We start from the raw sequence: 24,137 nt of genomic DNA on the forward strand, positions 1-24,137 counted from the left end.
ATGGCTCTGAGCACTATGGGACTCGACATCTGAGGTCATCAGTCCCCTAGAACTACTTAAACCTAACTAACCTAAAGACATCACACACATCCATGCCCGAGGCAGGATTCGACTGAAGCGCCTAGAACCGCTCGGCCACCGCGACCGGCCTAGGGCATAAAAGTCTGCCCCCTTTTCGTGGAACCACACGGGGCATATATGCTGATGCAGCGAACACCGTCGACAGAACAAGCTATTCCTCGTGCTGAAGGGAGGGACATCGTTTCCTCCACTCGTATAGCTTCCCAAGTGAGAATCGCCCAACCGCATCCACCTTCGTCATACACTGAGTAATGTGGCTCGTAATCATAAAATTCCGGCCGAAACGTGAAATGCACTTCTTGCATGACTGCAGTGTCCACGTCCGCCGCTTTCAACGTGTCCTTCAGTATTTGAACCTTAAGCAGTCTCCGTATACCATTTATACTGATCTTCGTAATTCGTTATTCTTGGTTGTAGGTCCATTAGTAGGTGTAGCATGCCACCATAGGATGCTGTCGAACAGGACGGCATTCCCTTGCCGATATCCCTTGTTGAACCGCTCCCCACGCAAGTATCTCGTCATGTATAGGTCCCCTCTGGCGTGTTGCCTGGAGGGACTGCATATACCTCTGCTATGACTTCGTCACCTTGCTGTTGTTCCACTTCCGTTGCCCGGTCCCCCAACATGTTTCCAGCTTTGCCTGTAGATGACAGTCCGCGACAGCGCTACTATTGTGTGGGGTGTCCGTCATCTGTACGTGCGAAATCTTTCCACGAGTTCGTACATCCAGATTGTCGTCTCTCTTCGGCTCGTGCTTTGTAGACTCGTTATCCACCGGCACGCGGGTCGACATCATCGTTGTCGTCCGTCGTCCCCTCATGACTGACACTGTCATTAGAAGAAAGTAATCTCCGTTTATTACTCCTTCTTCACGCACGTTGTTTTTGTTGTCTCATCTCCACATCCAAAGGTTGGTCGTGGCTTCTCCCGCCTACTGCCAGTGCTACCGCATCCGCAGACGGCGCATGGGACGTCACCGCCTATCGTACGGGGACGATCTGCAGCCGTACATAGCGAAAGTTGGTCCAATGGCTGCCTCTGGTGAGCTAAGTACGCTGGGGGGCGGGGGGCAGGTCCGCCCCATTGATATTCGTAGACTCTGTTGGTCGCTACTGCTGTCGCCCTTCTGCAATTTTCCCCCACGTAGCTGTGCAGTGCCTGCAAATAAATCACTAGTTGGTCCATCATAAGCAAATTCAGGCGGAGGTCATCCACCAGTAGCATTACGAGTCCTCGCTGGACACAGGCCGACCGTTGGTGTCCCTCTTTCCGCACAATAATACACTCCTGGAAATTGAAATAAGAACACCGTGAATTCATTGTCCCAGGAAGGGGAAACTTTATTGACACATTCCTAGGGTCAGATACATCACATGATCACACTGACAGAACCACAGGCACATAGACACAGGCAACAGAGCATGCACAATGTCGGCACTAGTACAGTGTATATCCACCTTTCGCAGCAATGCAGGCTGCTATTCTCCCATGGAGACGATCGTAGAGATGATGGATGTAGTCCTGTGGAACGGCTTGCCATGCCATTTCCACCTGGCGCCTCAGTTGGACCAGCGTTCGTGCTGGACGTGCAGACCGCGTGAGACGACGCTTCATCCAGTCCCAAACATGCTCAATGGGGGACAGATCCGGAGATCTTGCTGGCCAGGGTAGTTGACTTACACCTTCTAGAGCACGTTGGGTGGCACGGGATACATGCGGACGCGCATAGTCCTGTTGGAACAGCAAGTTCCCTTGCCGGTCTAGGAATGGTAGAACGATGGGTTCGATGACGGTTTGGATGTACCGTGCACTATTCAGTGTCCCCTCGACGATCACCAGTGGTGTACGGCCAGTGTAGGCCACACCATGATGCCGGGTGTTGGCCCTGTGTGCCTCGGTCGTATGCAGTCCTGATTGTGGCGCTCACCTGCACGGCGCCAAACACGCATACGACCATCATTGGCACCAAGGCAGAAGCGACTCTCATCGCTGAAGACGACACGTCTCCATTCGTCCCCTCCATTCACGCCTGTCGCGACACCATTGGAGGCGGGCTGCACGATGTTGGGGCGTGAGCGGAAGACGGCGTAACGGTGTGCGGGACCGTAGCCCAGCTTCATGGAGACGGTTGCGAATGGTCCTCGCCGATACCCCAGGAGCAACAGTGTCCCTAATTTGCTGGGAAGTGGCGGTACGGTCCCCTACGGCACTGCGTAGGATCCTACGGTCTTGGCGTGCATCCGTGCGTCGCTACGGTCCGGTCCCAGGTCGACGGGCACGTGCACCTTCCGCCGACCACTGGAGACAACATCGATGTACTGTGGAGACCTCACGCCCCACGTGTTGAGCAAATCGGCGGTACGTCCACCCGGCCTCCCGCATGCCCACTATACGCCCTCGCTCAAAGTCCGTCAACTGCACATACGGTTCACGTCCACGCTGTCGCGGCATGCTACCAGTGTTAAAGACTGCGATGGAGCTCCGTATGCCACGGCAAACTGGCTGACACTGACGGCGGCGGTGCACAAATGCTGCGCAGCTAGCGCCATTCGACGGCCAACACCGCGGTTCCTGGTGTGTCCGCTGTGCCGTGCGTGTGATCATTGCTTGTACAGCCCTCTCGCAGTGTCCGGAGCAAGTATGGTGGGTCTGACACACCGGTGTCAATGTGTTCTTTTTTCCATTTCCAGGAGTGTACAATACCTTCGCTTGCTGACACTACTGTAATGTAACGGATGATGATAAACAGAAGGCCGAAATTCTAAACCTACCTTTCAAAAGCTCGTTTACGGTAGAGGACTACAGCACCATTCCCCCTTTCAATCATCGAACACACGCTAGGATGACTGACATAATGGTTAGTTTATCTGGGACTGTAAAACAGTTAACATCCTCAGACGCCAGGAAGGCATCTGGCCCAGACGGTATCCCCGTAAGATTATATGTTGACTATGCTACAAATATAGCACCACTCTTATCCAGCATCTATCAGAGATCACTGCAACAGCGGAAAGTTCGACGGGACTGGAAGAAGGCCCAGGTCATAGCAATCTATAAAAAGGGTTGAAAATCGGATGCACATAATTACCGGCCAATTTCACTGACGTTGATTTGTTGTAGAATCATGGAACATATTTTGTGTACTGACATATGGACCTTTTCAGACTGTGAGAAGCTCATCTGCAGAAACCAGCACGGTTTTAGCAAACAGCGGTCATGCGAGACACAGCTGTCCCTCTTTGTGTATGATATACAACAGGCTCTAGATACCGGGGTTGATGCCATACTTCTCGACTTTCAAAAGGCGTTCGACTCAGTGCCGAACTGTCGTCTGCTCCAAATAGTGCTCACTTACGGTCTATCGGATGACATATGCGGTTGGATAGAGAGTTTTCTGACAGACAGGGAGCAGTATGTCGTCGTGAATGGGCTGACTTCAACAGGAAAAAGCGTAACTTCGGGTGTGCCCCAGGGCAGCGTAATAGGTCCGCTGCTTTTTACGATTTACATAAACGATCTGGTTGATGGTATTGATTGACAGCGGCATTACTCTGTTTTCCGCTGATACTGTGGTCTATAGTAAAGTAGTATTACACGAAAATTGTGAACAAATCAATGAGGATTTGCAAAAAACGGCTCTAAGCAGCATGGGACTTAACGTCTGCGGTCATCAGTCCCCTAGACTTAGAACTACATAAACTTAACTATCCTAAGGACATTACGCACATCCATCCCCGACGCAGGATTCGAACATGCGACCGTAGCAGCCTCCGACGATTTGCAGAAAATAAATGCGTGGTGTAATGACTGGCACTTATCTCTCAATATTAGTAAGTGTAACCTACTGCGTATAACAAGGCGAAAATCCCCATTAATTTATGAGTACAAAATAAATGCCAAGTCTTTGGAAGCGGTAACATCAGTAAAGTATCTGGGTGTGACTGTTCGAAATGATCTCAAATGGAATGATCAGATTACACAAGTAACGGGTAAGGCGAACTCTAGATTGCGGTTTATTGGTAGAATCCTGAAGCGATGCAGTCCTTCAATAAAGGATATTGCTTACAATACGTTAGTTCGTCCAGTCTTAGAGTACTGTTCGTCTGTATGGTACCCTTATCAGTCGGGTCTGATTCAAGAGATTGAGAAGGTCCAAAGAAGAGCCGCAAGATTCGTGATTGGTACATTTAGCCATCGCGAGGGCGTTAGAAATCTCATGAAAGTTTGAAGTGGGACACACTTGCAGATCAACGTCGCTCTAAACGGAAGGGGCTGCTCACTAAATTCCGAAATCCGATCTTCGCCGAGTAAATATAGCATATACGAGGGCTATCCACAAAGTACATTATGTTATCGTTTGTGTTCGTTAGGGGCGGGGCTAGCGCGGCCATCTTGGTGTCATGGCATTCCGGCACTCAGTCGCCATCCTGCCGTGCTAGTGAGAGGTTCGTGCTGTACTCGGTTGAGTTACTGTGACAGTTTGAAATGTCAGCGTTAATTGAAAATGCCGCGAAGTGTGAAGTGCGTGCTGTAATAAGGTTTCTGACTGCAAAAAACTGTACACCGATAGAAATCTATCGGCAGCTTTGTGACGTGTATGGGGACAACAAAATCACTGAAGGTGGAGTGCTTCAATGGGTCATAAAATTTAAAAATGGCCGAACTAACGTTCACGACGAAGAGCGAAATGGAAGACCCAGCATAGTGACTGCCGAACTTGTCGAAAAATTCGATGCCGCGGTCCGTGAAAACCGTAATTTCACAATAACGGAACTATCTATGAGTTTTCCACAAATTTCACGAAGTTTGTTGCACGAAATCATTACCGAAAAGCTTGGTTACCATACGTTTTGTGCAAGATGGATACCAAAAATCTTGACAGAGATTCAAAAAAATCAGCGAATGGCTGCAGTGTTAACGTTTTTGGACGCTTACGAGAAAGATGGCGACTCATTACTCGATCGCAGCGTTGCTGGTGACGAAACATGGGTTAAGCATGTAAACTGCAAGACAAAATTGCAGTCAATGCAGTGGGGGCACACAAATTCCCCCCAAAAACCCAAGAAATGCATGCAGACAATGTCGGCAAGGAGGGTGATGGCGACTGTCTTTTGGGACAGAAAAGGTGTGATTTTTGTGGATTTCCTGGAAAGAGGCACTACAATAAACTCTCAAAGGTATTACCAAACTCTGCACAACCTCAGAAGAGCAATACAAAACAAGCGCAGGGGAAAGTTGGGCTCAAAGACCTTGCTGATTCACGACAACGCCCGGGCCCACACGGCAAATGCCACTCGTAAAGTTCACGAATCTTTTAAGTGGGAGTTGTTTCCTCATCCGCCGTACAGTCCCGACCTGTCACTGAGCGACTTCCACTTATTCCCAGCAATGAAAAAGTGGTTGACTATGCAGCGTTTTGATGACGACGCACAGCTTCAAGAAGAGGTAACCACGTGGTTGAAGGCGCAGGCGGCCGAATTTTACGACGAAGGAATTTCCAAGCTCGTCCATCGCTACGATAAGTGCCTTAATTTAAATGGCAACTATGTAGATAAGTAGTATTTAAGTGTGGCTTTCATCTGTATATAATAAAAAAAATTCCAATGCTTTATTTATTTTTAATTCCAAAACGTAATGTACTTTGTGGATAGCCCTCGTATTATTACCACCAACTTCCAAATCGCGCAGTGATCACCATTCAAAGATAAGGGAAATTAGAGCTCGTACTGAGGCGTTCAGACAGTCATCTTTCCCTTGCGCGATCCGCGAGTGGAACAGAGCGGGGGAAATATGACTTTGGCGCGAATTGTGTCCTCCGCAACACACCGCTTGGTGGCTAGTGGAGTATATATGTAGATGTAGATGTAGATGAGTTGTTGCTCATCATAGATTATGATCACTCGGCATCCTCCTATATGCAGATATGACGAAACGTTATTCTTTATTTCAAGCCACAGTTTCCTCACCCCATCAGGAATAGGCCTACAAGGGCGAAGGGGGTGTACCAAATGTTACTCCAGAACCTCAAACGCAAGCTCGAAGATGCGTATGGTACGTATCCCCATTCCCGACTGTCGATTAGGATCGCACCAACGTTCCCATTATCGTGACAGAATTGATAACCGTCCTTTGATCCATGTAGAGGTCCTTCGCAAGCCAGCTCGTCTACAAACTTCACATAGACAACGCTCGATACTATAGACAAACCTATCCTCATCACATCTCGCTGATCTGTTTTTACCTCTTCTCTCAGGAATTGTTCTATCGCGTGAGCTTCGGTCGTGAATAATCGTTATTGACGACTTTCTTTGTGAATGTGCCATCGCGTTCCTTGTTCACAACATCTCAAACACCCTCGGATAAATCACAACATCTCAAACACGCTCGGCTAAATCGGCGTAAACAGCCGAGACGCCCACACCTGTGCGCGGCAGATGTTTACACGTTCCACCCCGGGTGTCACTACCGCAGACAGACTGACTGAGCTATCTGAGCTACCCAAGAAAGACTCTTGACCCGTCCTCATCGCTGTAAAGCTAAGTACCTCATATTCTTTCATTCCAAACTTCACAGAAGTTCTCCACGAAACATGCAGGACTCTGCTGGGAGAAAGGATGTTGCGCAGACATGGCTAAGCCATAGGCTACGGGATGCTTTCAGAATGATACTTTGTCTCTCTGCAACAGAACGTGTACCGACTGAAACGAAACTTCCTGGCCGATTAAAACTGTGTGCCGGACACAGACTCGAACTCGGGACCTTTAAAAAAATCATTCTGGTAAACATCCTCCAGTCTGTGGCTAGCCCACGTATCCGCAATAGCCCTTCTTGCAGCAGCCCTACTCCTGCAAGCTATGGAGGAGAACTTCTCCGAAGTCTGAGTTTGAGGCTCGGTCCGACACACAGTTTTCATTTCCCAGGAAGGCTAGTTTTCTACTTGTCTTCTATTTGTCGTTTCAACATCTGCGCTGCAAAGAAAAATAGTCTACATTTCCTTTACTTTACGTCTATGGTCACGAGTTTTTCTCATCAAACTGCCGGTTTCGGTCTATAATGACCATCTTCAGATCTGTTTCACAAAAACATGTCCTAATGTACTGCAGCCATAGTGGCATCATCAAATGTTTTTATAAAACGTATCTGACGCCGGCCATTATAGACCAAAACCGGTAGTCTGAAGACAAAAAAATTGTGACCATAGCCGTAAAGTAAAAGAAATTTATTCTATGTTCGTGTCACGGTTTTATTCGCGACCGCGTCGCAGCTTGTGGAAGGTAACCTAGGCAATTTTGCAGGGTTGTGTTGTAGTATATGAACTACACGAATAGGCATTTGGAGGTATTGTGACTTTAGTTGAGAAAATGCTTGCAGGCAGGACTCATGTGATGTATTATATCAGTTATATGAGGGACTGTCATGGTGGAACCATGGAGGCGGCAGTATTAGTAATACTTATCTATAATGTGTAACAGCTGCAACCTATCGTGTGATAGAAGGGATAACAATGAAATACCAAAAGCTACACTCAAGCTCATAAATTAAGGATAATGCTGATACATGGTGAAACAACGCTCTGGTGGGCGGTTTGTGGGTTTAAATCACCTCGGGGTATGACCATGCGGCGCATTTGACCTGCAGTCGTCGCACGGTGGCGCTGGCAGCAGTCCACATATGCAGAGGTGTGATGGTGCATGTCAGAGTAAGGTGCAGCGAGTGTGCAGACATTTTCAGAAGTGCTATTGGTGACTGTGTGTTGAAAAAGGGTCAAAGAACACATATTCATGACGTTATGAGGGGTAGAATACTAGGGCGACTGAAGCCTGGTCGAACACAGCAGGTTGTCGCAATGGCCCTCCGTGTGCCACAAAGTGTGATCTCAAGATTATGGTAACGATTCCAGCAAACAGGAAACGTGTCCAGGCGCTATAGTACGAGACGTACAAAGTGTAAAACACCAAGAGAAAACCGATACCTCACCACCAGCGCCCTCAGATGGCCACGAAGTACTGCACGTAGCCTTGCTCGGGACCTTACCGCAGCCACTGGAACAGTTGCCTCCAGACACACAGTCTAGAGACGACTGAAAAGACAAGGTGTATTCGGCCGGAGACCTACAAGGTGCATTCCACTGACCACTGGTCATAGGAGAGCCCGTAAAGCCTGGTGTCAAGAACACAGTACATGGTCATTGGAACAGTGGTCCCAGGTGCAGGTATAGTCTGAACAGTGATTCTCGCCGAATTTCCATCTGGCGTGAACCAGGAATCAGATACCAACCCCTTAATATCCTTGAAAGGGACCTGTATGGAGGTCGTGGTTTGATGGTATAGGGTGGGATTATGATTGGTGCACGTACACCCCTGCATGTCTTTGACAGAGGAACTGTAAGAGGTCAGGTTATCGGGACGTCATTTTGCACCAGTATGTCCGCCTTTTCAGGGGTGCAGTGGGTCCTACCTTCCTCCTGATGGATGATAACACACGGCCCCACCGAGCTGCCATCGTGGAGAAGTACCTTGAAACAGAAATATCAAACGAATTGAGTGGCCTGCCTGTTCTCCAGACCTAAACCCCATCGAGCACGTCCGGGATGCTCTCAGTCGACGTATCGCTGCACGTCTTCAAACCCCTACAACACTCCAGGAGCTCCGACAGGCACTAGTGCAAGAATGGGAGGCTATACCCCAGCAGCTGCTCGACCACCTGATGCAGAGTATGGCAACCCGTTGTGCGGCCTGTGTACGTGTGCATGGTGATCATATCCCATATTGATGTCGGGACATGCGCAGGAAATAGTGGCGTACTGTAGCACATGCGTTTCGGGACGGTTTTCTCAACTTATCACCAATACCGTGGACTTATATATCTGTGTCGTGTGTGTTCCCTATGTGCCTATGCTATTAGCGCCAGTTTTTTGTAGTGCCACGTTGTGTGGCACCACATTCTGCAATTATCCTCAACTTATGAGCATGAGTATAGTTATCCCAAAGGAGCAAAAACTAGGATGTCTGAAATTTACCAAAGCTCTAGCCCTAGAATAAGGTAATGGATGGGGAAATTTTTCTATTTTCATATTTACAAGACTGCTCTGCAGTTCATACTTATTTGTCAAAGGATTCATAAAATCACTTACAGACTATGCCACTCTATTTTTGAACAGAAAATGAGAAAAACAAACACCTCAGGATTTCCTTTCGTGCTCTGATTTCATTTCTCCCGTTATAGGTTAGAGCCAACAAAATATTTTGGCATTCAGTGTAGGAAATTGGCGATTGGAATTTTATGAAAAAGGCGTTCTCTCTAGTAGAATCGTTACATCTTCTTTCAGCCAATAAAACCGAGCCTTTCAATCGCCTTCCCCACAACATTTTTATATAATGGTTCCAGTTCAGATATTTGGGAGTTATTATCCCTAGCAGAATAGTCAGCGTTGCTGGTTGCCATGTGGGAGATGCGAGATCGAATCCTGGTACTTCCGAGGATTTTTCCTTCGCGGAATAATTGGTGTGGGGCGCACGATGCCTCGCAATGATAACTGAGAAGCTACTTCGGTGTCGGCTCCACGATTTGGAAAGTGGGCAGTATGGCAGGGAAAGCGGCGTGCTGACCATATGCACCTCCCCCACCCCCTATCGCATCCACATGACGCCGCAAGGTAGTGGATGACATGGCGCACAGTCCACGTCGTTTGGGACTTCATCAGCTGTGTGAAGAGCTTTCTTTAAATGACTTTAATTTTTGTGATGTTTGTTGTAACTGAAATTTTATGTAATGCCTTAGTGTTGTCGGAGAATCTCCCTGTTGTCATTCTTCGTATCTCGCAGATATCTTGTCTAAATTTTTTATAATTCGATTATCTGACGAATTCAGTAGGCTGCAAACGATAGTATCATATTAATACGAGTGTTGGAACTTTAATAGTGGCAACTATATAGTTACGGCTTGTACAAAATAGATACGTGTTTCAAAGTTTTACTGGCCTTCAGAGTAGTCACCAGCATTGTGTGTAGCCCGTTGATAGCGATGTGCAAGTCGTAGGATACTCTTAGCGGTGCCAGATGTGATGACAGTTCGAGCAGCGCGGTCTATTTCCCGACGAATTTGTAGCAGATCTGAAGCGAATGTCGTGAACTGTTTCTTTCAGTTCAGAAATCGAGTTGAACTCACGATGGATTAAATCAAGGCAGTACGTGGTATAGCACTTAGCAGCCCCATCAGTCAAACAAATCAGTAGCAGTTTGTATTGTACGTGCTTGAGCATTGTCCTGCAAAATGATGGTCAGTTTGCATAGAAAGTGTCACCACTTCTGTCTCTAAGCTGGTCCAAAAATGAACAGCTTAGAGACAGAAATGATGACACTTTCTGCAGCATACGACCACCTTTTAGCAGGACAATGCTCAAGCACGTACAATGCAAGCCCTTAGTAATTTGTTTGACTTATGGGGCTGCTAAGTGCTATTCCACCTACTGCACTCCCATGACTTAAGCCCTCGTAAGTTCAACTCGATTTATAAACTGATGGAAACACTTCACGGCATTCGTTTCAGAACTGCTACATCTCGCCGCTCAAACTGTCAACACAACTGGCACTGCTAAAACTTCCACATAGCTGGCAACGGGCTATATACAATGCTGGTGACTACTTTGAAGGTCAGTAAGACTTTGAAACACGTATCTATTTTGTACGAGCTGTAAATAAATAGTTGCCACTATTAAATTTCCAACCCTCGTATATATATTTCTATAAATTTCAGTCTGGAGTCACTTTTGTTTTTATTACCGGTTTCGTTCCACAGCATAGCAGCCTGTGAATTGCTTGTGCTGTACTCATGTTCCATAAGCCAGTGTCGCACATATAACTGGAGGGTAGCTCTGCAGGTGCAATAGATCTGAAACGGAACGAAGCTAGGAATAATTGCAAATATAAATGCAGATATAGACTGAAATAAAAACATTAAGATAGTATCATCTCTAACCAACAACAAATAGTCTTCTAAAACGTTCTATAGATTGAGAACAACACAGGGCCTACAACTCTTACTTGGTGGATGGCATACGTAACTTCTTCCGCTACATTACTTGGTGTCAGTTACTGCCAACTGCGGCCTTTCTGACAGGAGATGACAGGTCCAATTGCACAGCTGAGACGATATACCTAAGCATGCAGTTTGAATGGAGGCCGCTTGTCAAGAACTCTGTCAAAGGTGTTGAGAAAATACAGAATTGTGAATCAACTTGTGATCCTCTATCATTAGAACTCTTTACTTCGTGTGAATTAAGAGCCCATTGTGCGTTTTCTGAATGTGTGCAGCTTATGTTTCCATACATCGCTTCTTTATAGGTATTTTATAACGTAGGAACACAGTGTAGTTGTTGTTGTGGTCTTCGGTCCTGAGACTGGTTTGATGCAGCTCTCCATGCTACTCTATCCTGTGCAAGCTTCTTCATCTCCCAGTACCTACTACAACCTACATCATTCTGAATCTGCTTAGTGTATTCATCTCTTGGTCTCCCTCTACGATTTTTACCCTCCACGCTGCCCTCCAATGCTAAATTTGTGATCCCTTGATGCCTCAAAACATGTCCTACCAACCGATCCCTTCTTCTAGTCAAGTTGTGCCACAAACTCCTCTCCAATTCTATTCAATACCACCTCATTAGTTATGAGATCTACCCATGTAATCTTCAGCATTCTTCTGGAGCACCACATTTCGAAAACTTCTATTCTCTTCTTGTCTAAACTATTTATCGTCCATGTTTCACTTCCATACATGGCTACACTCCATACAAACACTTTTAGAAATGACTTCCTGACACTTAAATCTATACTCGATGTTAACAAATTACTCTTCTTCAGAAACGCTTTCCTTGCCATTGCCAGTCTACATTTTATATCCACTCTACTTCGACCATCATCAGTTATTTTGCTCCCCAAATAGCAAAACTCGCTTAGTACTTTAAACGTCTCATTTCCTAATCTAATTCCCGCAGCATCACAACCACTGCTTCCCTTTCATGGCCCTCGACTCTTATAACTGCCATCTGGTTTCTGTACAAATTGTAAATAGCCTTTCGCTCCATGTATTTTACCCCTGCCACCTTCAGAATTTGAGAGTATTCCAGTCAACATTGTCAAAAGCTTTCTCTAAGTCTACAAATCCTAGAAACGTAGGTTTGCCTTTCCTTAATCTCTCTTCTAAGATAAGTCGTAGGGTCAGTATTGCCTCACGTGTTCCAACATTTCTACGGGATCCAAACTAATCTTCCCCGAGGTCGGCTTCTACCAGTTTTTCCATTCGTCTGTAGAGAATTCGCGTTAGTATTTTGCAGCTGTGACTTATTCAACTGATAGTTCGGTAATTTTCACATCTATCAATACCTGCTTTCTTTGGGATTGGAATTATTATGTTGTTATTGCAGTCTGAGAGAATTTCGCCTGTCTCATACATCTTGCTTACAAGATGGTAGAGTTTTGTCAGGACTGGCTCTCCCAAGGCTGTCAGTAGCTCTAATGGAATGTTGTCTACTCCCAGGGCTTTGTTTTGACTTAGGTCTTTCAGTGCTTTGTCAAACTCTTCACGTAGTATCATATCTCCCATTTCATCTTCATCTACCGCCTATTCCATTTCCATAATAATGTCCTCAAGAACATCGCCTCTGTATAGACCCTCTATTTACTCCTTCCAACTTTCTGCTTTCCCTTGATTAGAACTGGGTTTCCATCTGAGCTCTTGATATTCATGCAAGTGGTCCTCTTTTCTCCAAAGGTCTCTTCAATTTTCCTGTAGGCGGTATGGTGACCGAGCGGTTCTAGGCGCTTCAGTCTGAAACCGCGCGACCGCTACGGTCGCAGGTTCGAATCCTGCCTCGGGCATGGATGTGTGTGATGTCCTTAGGTTAGTTAAGTTTAAGTAGTTCTAAGTTCTAGGGGACTAATGACCTCCGATGTTGAGTCCATAGTGCTCAAAGCCATTTGAACCATTTTTTGTAGGCGGTATGTATCTTACCCCTCGTGAGATAAGCCTCTACATTTGTCCTCTAGCCATCCCTGCTTAGCCATTTTGCACTTCCTGTCGATCTCATGAACCATGAACCATAGACCTTGCCGTTGGTGGGGAGGCTTGCGTGCCTCAACGACACAGATAGCCGTACAAGAGGTGCAACCACAATTGAGGGGTATCTGTTGAGAGGCCAGACAAAGGTGTCGTTCCTGAAGAGGGGCAGCAGCCTTTTCAGTAGTTGCAGGGGCAACAGTCTTGTTGATGGTCTGATGTGGCCTTGTAACACTAACCAAAACGGCCTTGCTGTTGTGGTACTGCAAACGGCTGAAAACAAGGGGTAACTACAGCCGTAGTTTTTCCCGAGGGCATGCAGCCTAACTGTATGGTTAAATGATGATGACGTCCTGTTGGGTAAAGTATTCCGGAGGTAAAATAGTCCCCCATTCGGATCTCCGTGCGGGTACTACTCAAAAGGACGTCTTTATCAGGAGAAAGAAAACTGGCGTTCTACGGATCGGATCTTGGAATGTCAGATCCCTTTACCGGGCATGTAGGTTAGAAAATTGAAAAAGGGAAATGGATAGATTGTAGTTAGATATAGTGGGAATTAGTGACGTTCAGTGGCAGGAGGAACAAGACTTTTGGTCAGGTGCATACAGAGCTATAAATACAAAATCAAATAGGGGTAATGCAGGAGTAAGTTTAATAATGAATTAAAAAATTGGAGTGCGGGTAAGCTACTACAAAGAGCATAGTGAACGCATTATTGTGTCCAAGACAGACACTAAGCCCACCCCTACTACAGTAATACAAGTTTATATGCCAACTAGCTACGCAGATGATGAAGAAATTGATGAAATGTATGATGAGATAAAAGAAATTATTCAAGTAGTGAAGGGTGACGAAAATTTAATAGTCTTGGGTGACTGGAATTCGACAGTAGGAAAAGGAAGAGAAGGAAACATAGTAGGTGAATATGGATTGGGGCTAAGAATTGAAAGAGGAAGCCGCCTGGTAGAATTCTGCACAGAGCATAACTTAATCATCGCTAATACTTGGTTCAAGAATCATGAAAGAAGGTTGTATACATGGAAGAACCCTGGAGATACTAGAAGGTTTCAGATAGATTTTCTTGCCATTATTATATATATGATGGTAAGACAGAGATTTAGGAACCAGGTTTTAAATTGTAAGACATTTCCAGGGGCAGATGTGGACTCTGACCACAATCTATTGGTTATGAACTGTAGATTAAATCAAGAAGCTGCAAAAAGTTGGGAATTTAAGGAGATGGGACCTGGATAAACTGAAAGAACCAGAGGTTTTCAGAGTTTCAGGGAGAGCATAAGGGAACAATTGACAGGAATTGGGGAAAGGAATACAGTAGAAGAAGAATGGGTAGCTTTGAGGAATGAAATAGTGAAGGCAGCAGAGGATCAAGTAGGTAAAAAGACAAGGGCTAGTAGAAATCCTTGGGTAACAGGAGAGATACTGAATTTAATTGTTGAGAGGAGAAAATACAAATATGCACTAAGTGATGCAGGCAATAAGGAACACAGTATACATTTTTTAATCCTATGACAAACCGATGTCAGCGATATGGGTCTATAATTCAGCAGCTATGTTACATTTCCCTTTTTGTGATCAGTGCAACTTTGTGTCTTTCTGTACGGATATTTCGTCAAGCGAATGTTTTTACATGACTGTCAAAAGCGAAGTTATTTGATCAATATAGTCTACATTAATTCAGAAATGCTGATAATGTTGAGAGAGCCTCGAGTGCAAGACCGGGTGCTGACAGGTGTAAATGTTCCAAAACTATCTATTTAGTAACTTCTAGTTGCAAAATAGCGAAATGCTGACACGAATAATTTCCGGAAGAATTAAAAAACTCATTGATGCCAACCTCGGGGAAGTTCAGTTTGGGTGTCAGAGAAATGATGGAAAATGCGAACCAATACTAACTGGTGTGTGGTGCCTAAGGACACTCCGAAATCACAATCGAAATCAGTTGTAGTTGCCACACACTTCTTTATTACAAACACGTAGCTCATAAGACATTCACAGGAACCATAATTACAACAAAGCTTCTCTTATAGAACTCCAAAATCTTTTAAGATATCTTCCATATATCGTTTTCTTTCAACCACTTTCATTAATTTAAACCATGTCCATGGACTCATAATTAATAAAAAAATGTTCAAATGTGTGTGAAATCTTATGGGACTTAACTGCTAAGGTCATCAGTCTCTGAGCTTACACACTACTTAACCTAAATTATCCTAAGGACAAATACACACACCCATACCCGAAGGAGGACTCGAACCACCGCTGGGACCAGCCGAATTAATACAATATGACTGACAAATAAATCACACCTACATCATCACTTGCACGGTAACTCTTTTATCTATCTTTTCATCACATCCAAGTTCGGAGTTCAACAGCCAGTAATGTTTTAAGACTCCTTTGGTCAACTTTTCGTAATTTACAGACAACATTCATAAAAAGCATCCTTCGTAAAATATAACTGACTTAACTAGTTCAGATGAAGGTTCTGAGTTCAACAAATACCAATACTTTTAAGGTTTACTCGGACAACTTTCCATTAAATGAAACACTATTCAAGAAACGGTTATTACGATAAATTTGGATGACAGAACCTACGCAGTGTTCAACAGAGAACAATGTTTTAAGGCTTCCATGGCCAACGTTTCATAATCCAAACACAATATTCGTAAAAGCATGCTTGTAAAATATGACTAACGTAACTATCTCAGATAAACGTTCTGAGTTCAACAAACACCAAAATTTTAAGGTTTACTCGGCCAACTTTTCATTAAGTAATACAGTATACATAAAATCCTGATTCAAAAAATAGAACTAACATGACTAACTCACATCAAAGCTCTGAGTTCAACATGCCAAAAAAATTTAAAGTTTACTCGGCCAACTTATGATTAATTAGAACAATACTACTTGCAAATACCAGGTTCGTATGATTTTATTACCTGACTATAACGAGAAGATATTCCCAAAAAAAACTTAACACAGGCCGCCTCCACTCTACAGGAGAATTAGTGATGGACGCGAGCACAGAAAAAGATTTTAACCAATACAAGAAATCGAAGGGACACGAAATGAAATAAAAAGGCACTCAACTTTGTACAGCGATTGAGTTTCAGAGGATGGAATTACAGGACAGTAACAACATAACCCGAGACGTAGGGGGGGGGGGGGGGGTGGCATGCGCTTAAATATCACTCCGCCGTACCAATTATCTGCAACATAAAACACATCAGCGGTAGACAGTATTCTGAGGCATGAAATACACAATCCTACCTCCACAACTAATTATCAATATCTTTCAATGATATACTCCATAAATGAAACCAACAGAATTAACCTCCGTGACTCAATTGGGCACTGACGGTTCTTAAATTTTGGTTAGTCAACCCCTTAAAACCATCACTAAAATAATGGCATAAAATTTAGAATAGCAAGAGTAATCTCGGCGCTTATTTAAAAGCCAGACTAAAGTAAGACATATCAGGTAGAACGGGAAAAATACTTTAGCGTAGCTTGGAACGCCAAACACAGACTTAAGCACTGCTTAGTTACACTTCAAGCTATGTGTTTAGCCATGCTTCGTGTCTGTTTGGCAGGCATCGTTACACTTCCTTAAATGCTGTCAAGGTACCAAGTGACGACACCAAACTCAGTGATAAACAACTGGAACAATTTCAAATGGTTTTTGGTGCACTGGAATATTTAGTTAACATGAACACCACCCACCGAAGCAGCTCGACGACTCCAATTCATTCGGCCTGCGTAACTTGTAACCAACTCGACGGAACTTGTCCTTCCAACCTCGAGGAAATCCCAGTCACCATAGGACGAAGATTTGCATTGTAACGGTTAAACTCGCAATAGCGGTTGCCCACACTCCTACGTCGTGCCGACTGGACCTCTCGCCGTGCTGCGAACGAACACAGTCCCACGTCACTCCATCTCACGCTGCCGATTCTCGCACACCAGCCCCCCAGCAGAGCGCGCGGACTGCAGTTAAAATCCCTCGCCACGAAAGATGTGAAGAAGACAAATAAGCATCGACGTCGACTCAACGATCAAAAAATAATCGATAGAAACTCGCGCCAGCAACGCACCACCTCACTGACCTTATGATTTATCTTAAAAGATTAGTGAATGAAAGGCAAACCTGCGATTCTAGCTTTTGTACACTAAGAGAAAGCTTTTGAGAATGTTGAATGGAATACACTCTCTGAAATTCTGAAGGTGGTAGGGGTGAAGTAGAGGGAGCGAATGGTTATATTGTAACCTCCCCACGGAAAATTTCAAAGACTATATTTATTAGTAAATGGAGCCAGAGCTAAGTGTAAGCTTCCCCAAAAAATATTAATGACAAAGACAATTAAGCAAAAATTAGCTATCTGACCCAAATATAAGCTCCCATAAAATAATGAAACATGATCCCATGACAATGGAAGTACAGTGATAATCAAAAATCAATTAAACCGAAATGTCGGTCTTTGGCCCTGTGCAAAAATCAGAATTAATTTCTTACCTTAGTAAAACTGCATGTCAAAATTCTGCTCTTATTCTGCGCCACAGCTTGCAGCAGATGCATCGCAATAACTAAATTTTTTTGAAGTTAATTGAAATTTTTGTTTAAACGAAATGGAAGGAAATCGAATGATTCTTTGTTAAAATTGCTTTTAAATCCAAATTATTATTGGGGGCGATTCTTACAGAAATTACACTTAATTGACATCATTAGCTGATCGCAATGCTGCTTAATAATATACCTTGTCCTGAATCTCGACCATTGCGGTGCCGACGCCCGCCGACTGCTCTGCGCTACCACTACTGACAGACACCTCTCGCATCTAGACCGCGACTGGACTCTCTCTAAAAGCTAACTCGCGACTACTGCCTCTGGTCAGAGATTGTCATGGCTCGCCATCGCTGCCTATGAAACGTACGCGTTTCATAACCCTCCACTGGGGGGGCAAAAATTTGGCAGCGATGGTGAGTCATTTGGACTTGCCCATCGCGGCAAAATTTTTCCTTTAATTAATCAACTTTACAATTTACAAAATGTTCAGATATAGTACAAAATGTGAGTACAAAACATATCAGAAAAATGTATATACAAATTATTTGACAGAAAATAAAGTGCACACGCACTGTAAGATTCTGTAGCATTTTCTGAACAAAATCATGTTGACAAGGGACATGAGTGCACATGCACTGCAGTGGAGAACACATCAGCAAAAGACGAAATGTATATACAATGAGTAACAAATGACATAAATCATAAAATGTATGCAAAATGAACACAAATCATATCGAAAATTGAGAAGAGTGCACAGGCACTGAAGTTCAGTTGAAAACATATTCACATAAGTGCACATGCACTGAAAACTTTTGAACATTTTTATAACAAATAAACGCAAGGGTAGAAAAATCATCAAATCACAAAAATTATATACAATATACACTCCTGGAAATTGAAATAAGAACACCGTGAATTCATTGTCCCAGGAAGGGGAAACTTTATTGACACATTCCTGGGGTCAGATACATCACATGATCACACTGACAGAACCACAGGCACATAGACACAGGCAACAGAGCATGCACAATGTCGGCACTAGTACAGTGTATATCCACCTTTCGCAGCAATGCAGGCTGCTATTCTCCCATGGAGACGATCATAGAGATGCTGGATGTAGTCCTGTGGAACGGCTTGCCATGCCATTTCCACCTGGCGCCTCAGTTGGACCAGCGTTCGTGCCGGACGTGCAGACCGCGTGAGACGACGCTTCATCCAGTCCCAAACATGCTCAATGGGGGACAGATCCGGAGATCTTGCTGGCCAGGGTAGTTGACTTACACCTTCTAGAGCACGTTGGGTGGCACGGGATACATGCGGACGTACATTGTCCTGTTGGAACAGCAAGTTCCCTTGCCGGTCTAGGAATGGTAGAACGATGGGTTCGATGACGGTTTGGATGTACCGTGCACTATTCAGTGTCCCCTCGACGATTACCAGCGGTGTACGGCCAGTGTAGGAGATCGCTCCCCACACCACGATGCCGGGTGTTGGCCCTGTGTGCCTCGGTCGTATGCAGTCCTGATTGTGGCGCTCACCTGCACGGCGCCAAACACGCATACGACCATCATTGGCACCAAGGCAGAAGCGACTCTCATCGCTGAAGACGACACGTCTCCATTCGTCCCTCCATTCACGCCTGTCGCGACACCACTGGAGGCGGGCTGCACGATGTTGGGGCGTGAGCGGAAGACGGCCTAACGGTGTGCGGGACCGTAGCCCAGCTTCATGGAGACGGTTGCGAATGGTCCTCGCCGATACCCCAGGAGCAACAGTGTCCCTAATTTGCTGGGAAGTGGCGGTGCGGTCCCCTACGGCACTGCGTAGGATCCTACGGTCTTGGCGTGCATCCGTGCGTCGCTGCGGTCCGGTCCCAGGTCGACGGGCACGTGCACCTTCCGCCGACCACTGGCGACAACATCGATGTACTGTGGAGACCTCACGCCCCACGTGTTGAGCAATTCGGCGGTACGTTCACCCGGCCTCCCGCATGCCCACTATACGCCCTCGCTCAAAGTCCGTCAACTGCACATACGGTTCACGTCCACGCTGTCGCGGCATGCTACCAGTGTTAAAGACTGCGATGGAGCTCCGTATGCCACGGCAAACTGGCTGACACTGACGGCGGCGGTGCACAAATGCTGCGCAGCTAGCGCCATTAGACGGCCAACACCGCGGTTCCTGGTGTGTCCGCTGTGCCGTGCGTGTGATCATTGCTTGTACAGCCCTCTCGCAGTGTCCGGAGCAAGTATGGTGGGTCTGACACACCGGTGTCAATGTGTTCTTTTTTCCATTTCCAGGAGTGTAGATGACAAGAGTGCACACATACTGCACTTCAGAACAAATCGAAAAATGTCTTTAGTATTTTCACAATAAATAAACATAATGGCAAAAAACCATGTCGACAGGTGACATAAGTGTACTCGCACTGGAGTTCAACAAATCGAGAAAAAAATGTATAGGCCATGAACATAAATGGTGTTAGTTAAAAATGATTTTCACTATTAGGATAGGAAAGGAAAGGATTGCATCATGGTTGTAGCACTTTAGTTTGCACACAGCTGCACTGAAAGTCCATATCTTTCCACAGAATCACAACACTGATACAATCTGCAGTTCCGTTCCCAGAAGTATTTATCAGCGTATCAAGACACTGAAACGTCGTAGTAATATTCCATGCTATCATTTGGCAGTATGCCAGGTACACCAAATAGTGGGACCATAATAACGTCTTCATCGCTTACGGTGGTGGACAGCATGTCGTGTCAACACCACGCTCTTAAGAGGCACACCAATGTAGAATTAGTGCAAAAACCAAATATAGTGCTCCATGATAATGAGGATGGACAAGACAAATGGATGTTACAATAATTTCAGGAAGTTAGGTCAGAAGGTGAAGGACATTAACTAAGTCTTGATTAGTGATTACGTAAGTAGTTTGCGGCATCCATACTTTATTTATTGAACATTTCTGTACCATGTATTTTAATATTACAGAACATGTTCATAAAAAGTCTTAATTACATTAATTATGGGCACTCAGTTGCCAGCAAGTATTGAATAGTATAAAACATTATTCATCATTCAGTATTATTCATATCATTAAGAAATCATTATTAAAAAATCAGTTAATTACAATCATAGCATTAATAAGCATGGGCATTATAAGTAATTACATTAATTATGGGCACTCAGTGGCCAGCAAGTATTGAATAGTATAAAACATTATTCATCATTCAGTATTATTCATATCATTAAGAATCATTATTAAAAAATCAGTTAATTACAATCATAGTATTAATAAGCATGGGCATTATAAGTAGTCTCATTACAATAGACAGTGGCAATTCTTAGCCAGTTATAAAATTACAATCATAGCATTAATAAGCATGGGCATTATAAGTAGTCTCATTACAATACACAGTGGCAATTATGTTTTGGTATCATTAAGAAGTCATTATTCAAGTGACATACTATTCAGAGCTGATCAGTATTATTCAGAATTATCATAAACTAGTGACATTATATGGGACTGGTAATACATTTTGTTTTTTGTGCTAGCAATGCATTGCTTTGGGTAATTATAAGGGAAAGCAAGAAGAAATAAGAGAAAAAATTGCTTCTAGGTTGTTCCTATAAATGAAAAAAAATGTGTAACGTCATTCGTCATGAGTCAGCTGTAGCAAGGTTATCACATTTATAAATGATAGACACAAATGGGTAAAAAAAAGTAAGTACTAGAACAGGTATAATAGGTAACAAGTTTAGTAAGTATCATAAAAGGCTTCTCCTGAAAAAAATACAAAATGGATTATTGAGCTGAAAGAAGAAACGCAGACTATGCTGAAAAGTAGTGAACTTCGAATTAACAGGTAGTGAAATGTGTATAAAAAATGTGTTCCATAGCTGTCCTTTCCAAAATCTTCAGTCATCCTACTATGCAATATAACACCTGCTATCAAGCAAACTGCAACAAATACTTAAATAACTACATAGCATAAATACATAACTTCAACATTATCCTCATCTGTAAAGAAAAAAACTTCATTATCCATCACTTCATTATCCATATTATCATAACTTCATTATTATCATCACCTGTAAAGAAAAAGTTCATTATCCATATTATTATATTCTTCATCATTATTCATCATCAGCATTCATTATCATCTGCAAAAAAAAATCACTTCATTATTCATCACATAACTATTCTTTAGACCTAGCATATTACATCACTTAAAACTAAGATGTGTAGTTCTGTCTGACAGCTTGCATCAATCGCTTCGTATTCTGAAAGAAAAAATTAGTTAAGACTGCTATTCTGCGATGTGTATAGTATATTCTTGTTAATGCTTGTTAATCCTAATCCATTTACTCTTCCTCATAAGGTTATTGCAATTTCTTTCATTTATTCCATAGGTGAAATTCCCATTTCTGTTTAATTTATTTCCTTTACGCATCATTTCTTTCTGAAATTGATGAACAAAGATTAATGTCTTGCATTTAAATCAGATACCCATTAAATACTGACTGGTTAATGGTGACAAAATTAAGCATACAGCATAACATGACAGAAAACGTAATATGTCAAAGGCATAGACAGTGTTTAAAGGCAAAAAGTGTACAGAGAATATCATAATGCAGCAGCAAAAAAGGAAAATGTAAAACAGTCACGATGTTGAGATATCATAGGGCAAAATGTCAAAGTCAAATGGCGTGTGTTATACCTTAACTAGTTCACGGTGCATACAAACAAAACATGAGAACAATCGTACATACATAAGAAAGACAAATGTGACATTCGTTGTGCTCAGCTTGTATATGGTGTAGTTAATAGAAGCGATAATTAAAGACTTCAATGGAGAGAGAATTTGATAAAATTAATGCGTCATTACAGAGAATTGCATAATTATTCATAAAATGCGTAAGTTCATCTGGAAAATATGCACAGTCTGATGTGTAACGACAAGAAGAGCGACCTGCTAACCTTACCTTGCCGGGCACTTGCCAAGAAAAAATACGATAATCGTCACTAAGTAGTCATGTGAACATAATTGCAGAAATATTCATAAAAATTAGCAAATAGCATTACGGCGTGATAAATCATAAAGTATGTTCACTCAATAAAGGGTTTTATGTTTGACCAATGGTGGTTGCCTTTCGATTTCCTGGTTCTCAGAGTTTCGACGTGTACAACATTAGGGTGAGGAATGTTGCGAATCCGATATGGACCTGCGTACAGAAGTTCAAATTTACTGCACTTACCTTTTAATTTGCTGGATAAATAGTGTGTACGTACTAATATCTTCTGTCCAACGTGAAAGTCTCGGCGTCCTCAAACCTGTTTTGGCTGTCTTCTCCGGCGCTCTGCGGCACGTTTGATGTTGTTCAGCGCAATGTCAATTATTTCGTGGTGTCGTAATCGACGAGATGTAGGAAATGTTACTAATTCTTTAATTTTGTTTGGTGGTTCAACGTTTTTCAGTATTACAGACGGAGATATCATAGTGGATTCATTTGGAATGGAATTAATTACATCTTGGAATGAGTTTATGTGTGTGTGCCAATTAACATGTCTTTTGTGGCAGTATATTCTACACAGTTTACCAATTTCTTTCATTAATCGTTCACAAGGGTTCGAAGAAGCGTGGTACTTGGATATATAAATCGGAGAAATGTTTCTAGCTCGTAATATGCGTGTCCATATAGCAGAACGAAATTGTGATCCATTGTCAGAAATTACTTTCATCACATGCCCTACATGAAATAGAAAATGCTTTACAAATGCTTTCGAAACAGTTTTAGCAGTAGCTTTGCGTAACGGAGTGAAAGTAACAAATTTTGAAGTGAGTTCAACAGCGACAAAGATGTAGCAAAAACCTCTATTAGTTCTCGGAATTGGACCAAAAATGTCTACTGCGGCCATATGTCTTAATTTAACTGGTATAATGGGATATAATGGAGGAATGTGTGAAGTTGTGTCAGACTTAGCTTTCTGGCAAATTTTACATGACGCTAAAACTCGTCGTATACGTTTTTCAATATTTGTAAAATAACAGTTCTGTCTCAGTATAAGAAAACATTTTCTAGCTCCGTAATGTGCATAACTTAAATGAGTGTACCAAATTAATTTGTTAACCAGTTCGTCAGGAATGCATAATAACCAATTGTTGCTGTCTGGATTAGAGCGGCGAAACAGAATGTCATTGCGTACAGTGTAGTGGTTCCTAATCGTAACATTATTCTTATCTTGCCAAAGGTGTTTAATTTCTTTCCACACATTGTCTTTACTTTGCTCTTTTGCTATATCCTGTAATGACGATTAAATAAAATTTTCAAATGCTACTTGCTGAATGTACATAACGCTGAAATTTGCTTTGCAAAAGTTGGTTGCTACGTCTTGCTGATTGTTGCTGA

The sequence above is a fragment of the Schistocerca nitens genome, chromosome 2, assembly GCF_023898315.1.
Source record: "Schistocerca nitens isolate TAMUIC-IGC-003100 chromosome 2, iqSchNite1.1, whole genome shotgun sequence".
Lineage (NCBI taxonomy): Eukaryota > Metazoa > Arthropoda > Insecta > Orthoptera > Acrididae > Schistocerca > Schistocerca nitens.